Below are 9,545 nucleotides of genomic sequence, written 5' to 3' on the forward strand. Positions count from 1 at the left end.
TCCCCTCCAGGAGGTTTGAAATGGAGGGGAGGCAGACAAGCAAAGTCATGATTGTGGGAAAGGCTGAATTTTTTAGATTTCTTTTACTTCTCCCAGTCTAACATTGTTTCAATTTTTATTTTTTAAAATATATTTTACTGATTTTTTGAGAGAGAGGAAGGGAGAAGGAGGGAGGGAGAGGGAGAGGGAGAGGGAGAGGGAGAGGAATAAGATAATCTTGTATTATCTTATGCCCGGGAGCCTTCCCCATTCATCCATATTAGACTAGCTTGACTCCTTGCTTCAAGCAAGAGGAAGACAAGCAGAGCAACCAAACATCCCTTCCTACCTTTGCCTTTTAGGGGCTTAGAGAACAGCCCTGGCAAAGACTACGGATTTGGGACACATGTAATGAGTCAGAGCAAGGCTCCCATCCTCCCACAGACAAATAATGATTCTCTAGGCGAGAGGGGGAAGAGAATGTAAAAGGGAGAGAGGCGAGCTGAGAACCGAAGCGGGGAAATGTCTGAGGGAACATTTATATAAGTTATAACAATATATTGTTCTGTTTATGAAAGCCAACACGATCTTGGAGAATATGTGATGTCAGAGGCGATTTTTGTAGCCCTCACACTAGATGCAGTGTCCCTGGGTTTGCGATATTGAGAGACAGAGACAAGAGGAAGGTCACTTAGACAGAGGGGCCCCCCAGGACAATTCCTATACTTTGTCTCCCAAGAATGATTTCATTTGTCTGTGACCAGCCCAGTCTAACAACATACACTCAATGGATTTGGGTCATTCCTTAGTTGGACAGTTAGGTAAATAAATCAATAAATTAGTTATTTTCAGTATTTCTTTCTGTTTCTTTTTTTTAATATATTTTATTGATCTTTTACAGAGAGGAAGGGAGAGGGATAGAGAGCCAGAAACATCAATTAGACAGAAACATCGATCAGCTGCCTCCTGCACACCCCCCAATGGGGACGCGCCCGCAACCAAGGTACATGCCCCTGACCAGAATCAAACCTGGGACCCTTGAGTCTGCAGGCTGATGCTCTATCCACTGAGCCAAACTGGTTAGGGCTCTTTCTGTTTCTTATATTTGAAAGACAGCGGTTAAAAGTCTGGAATTCAGGGTTAATCCTGAGTTTAAATTGGTAATCTGCTAACTAATTATATGATCTTAGTAAAGACATTTAATTATTTGGATTGTCTCCTCATCTGTAAACGGTGACGATACTTTTGCTGTGAGGATTACATGAGGGATGTTAAGTGCACTCTGCCAGGCACATAAGTGATAAATAGTAAATGGTACTACCACTGTGGTGACTAGTTATTCTCATTAAAATACTTTAGAATCACTCTGGTCAGAGTTCCCCAGTGGGTAGAGCATCTGCCCATGCACTGAAGGGTGACAGCTTTGATTTCCGGGCAAGAGCAGTTCCTGGCTTGCAGGCTCCATCTGGGCCCTACCCAGGGTGCGTGCAGGAGCACGTGTGGGAGGCACCCAATCTCTCTCTATCTCTCTCTCTCCCTCTCATCTCTCTTCCCTTCCCTCCCTCCTTCCCTCCCTCCCCTTTCTTCCTTCCTTCCTCCCACTCTCTAAAAGTCAATGGAGAAAAAATATCCTTGGTGAGGATTAACAAACAAACAAATACTTTGGAATCAACAAAATTTCAAACTAGTCAGTTTAGTCAAGTGGTTTAAAAAGTGGAAGTTGAGTAGCCCAATTCCTGCAACCTCCTCATTTGTCCTGGGGACTGTGACAAAAACTGAGGATGAGTAAGTGCTGGTGTCTGTCCCCAGGTGTTCACGCTGGAGTGGGAAGGTGAGACACCCACACGAAGCACTGAAATACCTCCATGTGGGTGCCAAAGGGAGTGCTCTAAATAACAACAACGAGTGAGCAAGGAGCTGCGAGGGAGAAGGAACCGCTGTGAGCGAGAGAGCCTGGACAAGCATAGGGGAGATAGCAGCCATGCATCCACCACGAATGGACCGCAGACATTCTCAACGTGAAGAAGAGGGGCACGGTGGAGCATGCACGTTTCTAGGACACTGTGGAGAAACAAGATGAAGACGGGTGTCTCACCCATATCCTTGTGGCATTTACCAGTACGCTGACTTTCACCTGCGACCCTGTGCCTGGGGGCTTCCTGTGACCGCCAGTGCAGGCAGCAGTGTAGGAAATTAATATTCACCCCTGGAAGCTCTCAACATGTGGAAGGTGATGAATAAATACCCCAGCTCCTTCACCCTCTACCTCCTGAGTTGTCCTGAGTGGGGTTAGGTTCCAGTTGCCCACAGTGGTAAGTGTGGAGTAGAATAAAACAGCCTTGGTCGGCTCCCTTCCCTGCTCTATCTCACTTCTCTACTCCTCTATGGGAATTATTAAATAAACGACTTCCACTTGAACCCTTGCATCAAGTCAAACCAAGAATGGTGGGTGATGGAGTTCAAGTCAGATTAGATCTTAAGCGCTTTCTATGGGTCTACGCCAGGCCACCCACTATGGAGTCAGAGAGGAGCAGATGTTCATAAGTCTTCACGAGTGCTTTACAAAAATAATCTCATTGAAATCCTCACTGAAACCCTATTAGATAGGAATCACTGTGCCCACTGGACAGATTAAGAAACTGAGGCTCAGAGAAGTTGTATCATTATTTGCTAGGTCGCTGAGCTGGGGTTGGCCGCAGTGCTGCCAGATTCCACATTTCCTGCCCTCAATGGCTCTACCATCCTGCCTCTTCTTCCCTGTTGTAATCAGGGAGAAATGCAAGATGAGAAATCTGCCTTCTTGTCACCAGGAACTGAGCCTATGATGCAACAAAAATGTGGCTACCAAGTATCTTCAAACACTTCGTGGACTCTAACGATCAGAACATGAGCTTCACGGCTTAGAATCCTAACTTCCCTGGGAGATACAACTACAGGAAAGGAGGTACTCCTTCCTTAACATGATGGGAAAAACAAAAAAGAAATGAGAACCCCAAACACTGTGTGGAGTCTGTTTCCTTTGTCTCCGTTTACAGATGACAAAGAAGCCCCAGAGAGGTCAGATGACTGCCCAAGTTTCCAGTTGTGCTCTGTCCCAGCCTCTAACAAGCCAAGACAGGCAGCTCCTTCAAGGGAGAAAGGCGGATGCCAGCACCTAAGCCTTTAGTGGCTGAAATGCAGGCAAGCAGATGGGGAACCAGCCTCGTGTGCAGCTCTTGGGCAGCGTTTCTCAAACTGTCCAGAGAGAAGAAGCAGCCTGGGTTTTATCTTGTTAATTTCCAATCCATTACAGATGAAAACTTCTGTAAAATACTAGGTGCCACAGCAACATCAAACAGTGGTCTAAACATTTCTAAACACTTGCTCTCAATTTCTCTACTTGTCATGGGCCAGGAACACTTGTGGTTCGGCTCTGGTTCTCTGCCCACATCCACTGTGAGCAGCACAGCCCCGGGATCAGGAAAGACAGGGGCTACACATAAGACAGCATTCAGGCTCAGCGTTGCAGGAAGTGGTGGGGTGCCGTCCCTCTCTTGTCCTCAAATATAACCCCGCTGTCAGCAATGCTTCCCGGTGCCACATCCGAATCCCCATCCCCACTGAGCCCTTACGCGGTTTCGTGCGTGCCCAGAAAGCCTTCCTAAAAGTCTTCTACACCTGGTTCTCCCTATAATCCCCCAACAAAAATGCCCCCGCTACTCCGCTAAAACAGAACACAAGGCAATCCCGGGATAAGCTTAATATTCTGAGAACCAGAAAACAACAGCTTCTATGGCAGAGTACGTCTATCCTGCGGGCACACAGAGTGACCCACTCTGAAGACAGCAGCAAGCATAGCTTCTGTTTATGCTGATCGTTAATCCTCATCCTTTAAGCATGTCTCTTTGGAAAGTGCCATGTACAGTGTACTTACTATATCTGCATAGTCCACATAACAAACATACATATATCAGGTGACAGCAGTGCTCGATGAAAACAGAATTGCTTTGTAAATTTTCATTTCTCTAAGATTCACTACTATGCCTTTTTTAAAAAGTGGGTTCTGCGGTCTCTGTATATTCTAGTTCACTGGGTCTGCAGCGAGGCCCAAGAATGTGGATTTTCAAGAATTACACGCCTCCCCTTCCAACCCTCCCTCCCTCCACCACCAAGTGATTTTGATGCAACTATCTCAGGATCACCCTGAACCATCCTCTGTGCATAAACAGGTAGGACATTTCGTCAGAAGGAGCTGATATAGTTTGTCTTACATTAGTTAATGTGACTTCTGAGTAAGAACAGAGTGCTGAGATTCCGTTAACAGTGACATTTTAAAGTAATTAAGTTCTATACTTGAAAACAAGGTCGCTGCCTCTAAAACTCAATGCTCGTTAAGATTCCAAATGTAGAAATTCAGGGAGAGCAAGACATTGATTCTGGACAATGCCCACATCAAAGAGAACATGCTGTTCTTCTGGGGATGAGTCCAAATGGGTGTCATGTTGGCCTGCAGAGACACCGCTAAAACATGATACAACTAAAGAACGTGAGTGTTTGACTGACATGGAGCTGAGCTGACAGCACACCAGGCAATTCTCGACAGCCCAGGCCTGGAGAAGAGGTTTGTTTCCAGCACGGGCCGTGCATTTGAAAGCCTCCACTCTGGAGATGGAAACCAGAGGCAGTGTAGCTAATGGGATTGGCGTGGACATCCTGAGAGTACGGCAGGTGAGAGTTCCCGCTGTGATTAGTGAGCGGACAGTCTGGCAAAGGGTAACAGAAAAGGTGGTCAGGAGAGGATGTTCCTGCAATAAAAAAAAAGGGCACACACGTGGGCTCTTGACAATGGGGCAGCTTCTCCATGCTGAGTTCCTGAGATAAGGGGGAGATTATCAAAGCAGGGACTCTAGGGCAGCAAAGAAAGGCTACAGATAGAAACTAGACGATAAATGAAGCGGAAGATCAGTGGCTTGATCTGAAAAACCTAATCAGATTTTCTTTCTATTGTCCTGCCCCAGTGCCTCCTCCGAAGGCAGTGGTGGGGTCGGGTCACAAGTTGGAACAGCCTGTCTGTAGCAAAGACTGCAAGCCCCTCTATATCATGTTTGTGCCTTTGAAAGATGGACCAGAGTGTTCCTGAAAATGAGTAAAACAGCTTGATAAAGGACAGCTCTGTTTCTCTCTAGGTTTAAAAGGAAGTCGAGGAGTGCTTCCCTTCACATTTCCCACAGGCAGAGTGACAACAACTCTACTTAGAAACCACGTTCATCCTAATAATTAGGCTTTTCTAATGGGGAACAGACTTTGGAAGAGAAAACAGTGTGATCTCTCAGGCATCTCTTTCCCCCTCCAGTTTGATATGTATTTCAGTCCTTCTGAAAATATGTTAAACGTTTAAGGTTGTCAGCGTGAGGAATGGACCTCCTTTATCTATACTAATGGACAGAATCTGCACTTACTGCTCTTAGAGGACATCTAAACATTTCAAGGTGGCCAAGGAGAGGAAATCATTTTATTTTCCATTAAGCTTGTTTGTGGAAAAATAGCAAACTCTTGGCCTCAAAACTGCTTTTCATTTCCACCGACGAAACTTACTCATGCCAAATTGTTTTACAATAATTGCAGCTTTTCAAATGGTTTTTCAACAGCACTCCAAGATGCATTTTCCTATGAGCATTTGTATTACAATGGTTGAAAAAAACACCATTATGTTGGATGGGTCTACACAAACAAACCCATAGGATAGACATTGCATTAACTTTCTTTATCCCCAGAAGGCAGACAACCATCTTCATGAAACTCCAACGTGCACAGTTTTCCAAGCCATCTAAATTGGAATCATTATCCTTTAATAAACATGTCCTTCCTGTCTACTCGGCTACAACTAAAGAGCAACTTCGCCCAGCCACACTCCCCCAGGTAACACTTAGGGAAGTGCTCTTCCCGAACTTGTGGGCAGCTTCTAAATGCACGTGGCTGTAGCTCTAAGCCTGAGGGCTTTCCTTGGCTGTAGAAGGCTGCTCAGCCCTCGCCTGGGGGAAAACAGAAAATCTGCGGAGCTATGACATCAGGAAACACCGTCAACCAGCATCCTTGCCCTTTTAGGATGTGCAGTTGACACTGTCCTTGCCCTTGACATGGGCCGGCTCCGAGACATGGTCTAGGTGATGCCTCAGAGGACCCACAGCCATAACCTGCTCATTAACTTTCCCTGAACTGGCTTCCTTCCCATCCACGCCTCACTTTCCCACCCCCTACTGATGCTTCCTGGGTTACCTCACAGTTTAACTGCTTTCATGTCATCCTTTCAATCCTTAGATTCTGGAAAATCCACTTGAGGCAAAGACATTTTCCAAAGAAGTTTCAATGTGTCATTTTTACTTCAAAACTATGGTTAGGACCTACGCAGAAAACAATGACCTTTACGTTTTCACGGGTGATGAGCTCAAAGGCATGAGATTGCAAAACCTTTTTGGATGCCAACAATGCCTGGCAGGTCCTGGATATAAAAAGATAAAGGGACCCAGCCATGGCTTTCATCAAGATCATAGTCTCAACCCCATGACAACAAATCTGTTATTTGCCCTGTGGATTTCAGAAATGGGGAAAGGTCCTGCATTTTGCCTTCTAAATTCCACTTCAAGGTCTCCTGTCCTTCCACGAAAGACTCCTAAGCAGTGGTGACCGTGTTTGGTATCACAAACTCTGATAAAAAACCTAATGCTATCCTTTCAGAAGAATATACATAAGCATCTGCACACAACACAGTGCATATACTTTCAGAGGTCGCCCACTCTTCCAAAACCCTACGTGCAATTCCCTTTAGAGATCTCTGGGCCCGGATAGAAATCCGTGATCTTTCCTAATGGTCACATTTTACAGAAACAAAAAAACAGGTGAATTAGGTGTAACACTAAATTTCATAATTTAACCCAATATATCTAAACTATGATTTTAATGTGTAATCAATTTTAAAAGTATTAATAAGCTATTTTTACAGATTTTTTATTCTATGTCTTCAAATGCCTGTGTGTATTTGACATTTATGCACATCCTAATTCAGACCAGACACTTTTCATGTACTTGGTAACCACATATGCCTAATGGCTACCATATTGGACAGTGCAGCTCTAAAGCAACAAGTAGTAAAGTCCGTTTTCCCAACCTTCCTCTTCTTCCTTCACACAGCCCTTCTGCCCCAAGAGTATTGTCTCACCATGGACTATTCTGCAACTCTCACCCATCTCAACTCAAAAATGATCTTACTGTCTTTCACCTTCTTGCTGTGAAATGCTCCTACTTAGCTTTCCGATTGGCAAGAATTTAAAAATACATTGCAAAAAACCTTTCAAAAGACACTCATATTTTATCTGATGATTCTTAACCCAAAAAAGTAGTCTTCAGTGAAGAAATTTCAGGCATGTGCACTAAGCAATTATTGATCTATGCTTTGATTTCTATGGTCTCTTTCTTAAGAAATTTGTAGACTATGCAACATGATTAAATATATCAATATGGATTCAGATACAGATATAGATATGGATATAAGGTGTAGGTATATCTTCTGCAGAAGGGCGGTAAGCTGATTTATGACTCAGATGAAAACAGAATGTTGAGAAGAATAAAAAAAGCTAAAGAAAGTTGTATGGCCAAGTTTGTGTGCTAACAAGGATCAGCAATGCCACTGAACTGCTCTTCTGACTTCCTTCAGAAGTGATGATGTGGGCCTCATCCACATACCCATTCTTTAATTTAATTCTCATGACAACTTTATAAAGTAGATTGGAGAGGAGAAATTGCCCAATGGCCAGACGAAGACCCTGTAAAATGCAAAGTGATTGGTAAACCCAATGTAAGTTTTCATGATCTCTGGGGGCATTCTTTCCACTGACTCCAACACTTCTATTACAGTCTCAGTTTGCCTCTGGAAAGTTATCCTTTCTACCTTGGTTTGAAAGTGTTTCAAGTTTGAAACCCTGCAAATTACAAATGGCCTTTTGTTCTTAATAGCAGAATCAGGTAGTTAATTGGTTCTAATCATGGTAATTAAATCCGCACATTTTCCTTTTCATGTGAAAGGAGGTGTTTCCAGGCAAACCTCCTCCTCTGCCCCACAAAGACTATCAATAAATGAGTTTTCTTTTCACCTTATTTTTAGCACTATTCTAAGGTTGTGCCAGTGAGAAACAGAGGTGGAAGGAAACACTCTGAGGTTCAAGGACGAGAAATATTTGCTTCCTGCAGAGCTAACTATAGACCATTAGAGAAGCAAGCAGAGCCCACTGCCAGCTGGGTTCACCCAGTCCTCTACAGTTGAAATGAAATTGGTTAGAGCTCCATCTAATGACTAATGGGACATTTGTCTATTGCCCAGGATGCGCAGAGAATTTGGGTGGTGATGTGTAGATTTCTCTTAATCAACTCTAACTGCAAATTCCTGAATTCTAATGAATCAGTTCAGCTTTTGGATCTCTTTATGGCAGTATTTTTGCTCCATAATGGATGGCCACCCCCTATTTTTTACTCCCCCCAGTTCCACCAGCGCTAGGCTATGTGTATAGCAGATAGTGGGGGAGTGGGTAAGGCAACAGAAAGAAGGAACGCTTTCCATTACATCAAATAACAGGACTAAATGAGAGACATCCCTGTTTGGGGGAATATGGGACAACACTCCAACAGGAATTCTGTTTGATCCTCTGTGTTGTTTGGTCCCATCTCTCCACCTCCTGAATTCTTCTCTGTTTTTGTATGCCTCATCATACAAGCTCCCTTATATTTATTACACAGAAGAGGTGAACTACTTCTTTGTGTCAAGATCTCCTCATAGACCATGTGCAAGCCCTTCAATGCCCCACTTGGGGGGGGGGCGGGGAGGAGAGTTGTTCATTCTATCATTTCTCTCTCTCTAAACAGCTGAAGTTCCTTACTGGTGCCAACTATTTAAATAACAGAAAGTGCATTTATTTTTACCTTGAGTTTGATCAGGTTCCCCAAAGGCAGATCCTGGGATGATGGTTTGTGTGCAAGCAATTTATTAAGGAAATGTCTCCAGGGGAGACTGGTAAGCACAACAGGGAAGGGGAAGACGCCAAACAAAGGTGAGATTGCATGTGAAATCTTTCAGAAGCCTGGGAGCTCTGAAGCATTAGCTATGCCACAGAGTAGCCCTCAGCAGAGAGAACCTGTGAGTCCCTGACCACTTCCTGGGCATCTGTAAGTGCAGAGTGACTCAGGTAATCTGAGGAGAGACCTCCAAAGAGAAGCTATGGGTGCTGGTTGTTAGAACCAAAATCATACAGGGAAAGAATGCACAAAAATATTAAATAGGTCGGGGTGGTAAGAAGAAACAAAGGTGAGATTGCATGTGAAATCTTTCAGAAGCCTGGGAGCTCTGAAGCATTAGCTATGCCATAGAGTAGCCCTCAGCAGAGAGAACCTGTGAGTCCCTGACCACTTCCTGGGCACATGTAAGTGCAGAGTGACTCAGGTAATCTGAGGAGAGACCTCCAAAGAGAAGCTATGGGTGCTGGTTGTTAGAACCAAAATCATACAGGGAAAGAATGCACAAAAATATTAAATAGGTCGGG

This window comes from Myotis davidii, unplaced genomic scaffold (assembly GCF_000327345.1).
Source record: "Myotis davidii unplaced genomic scaffold, ASM32734v1 scaffold725, whole genome shotgun sequence".
Lineage (NCBI taxonomy): Eukaryota > Metazoa > Chordata > Mammalia > Chiroptera > Vespertilionidae > Myotis > Myotis davidii.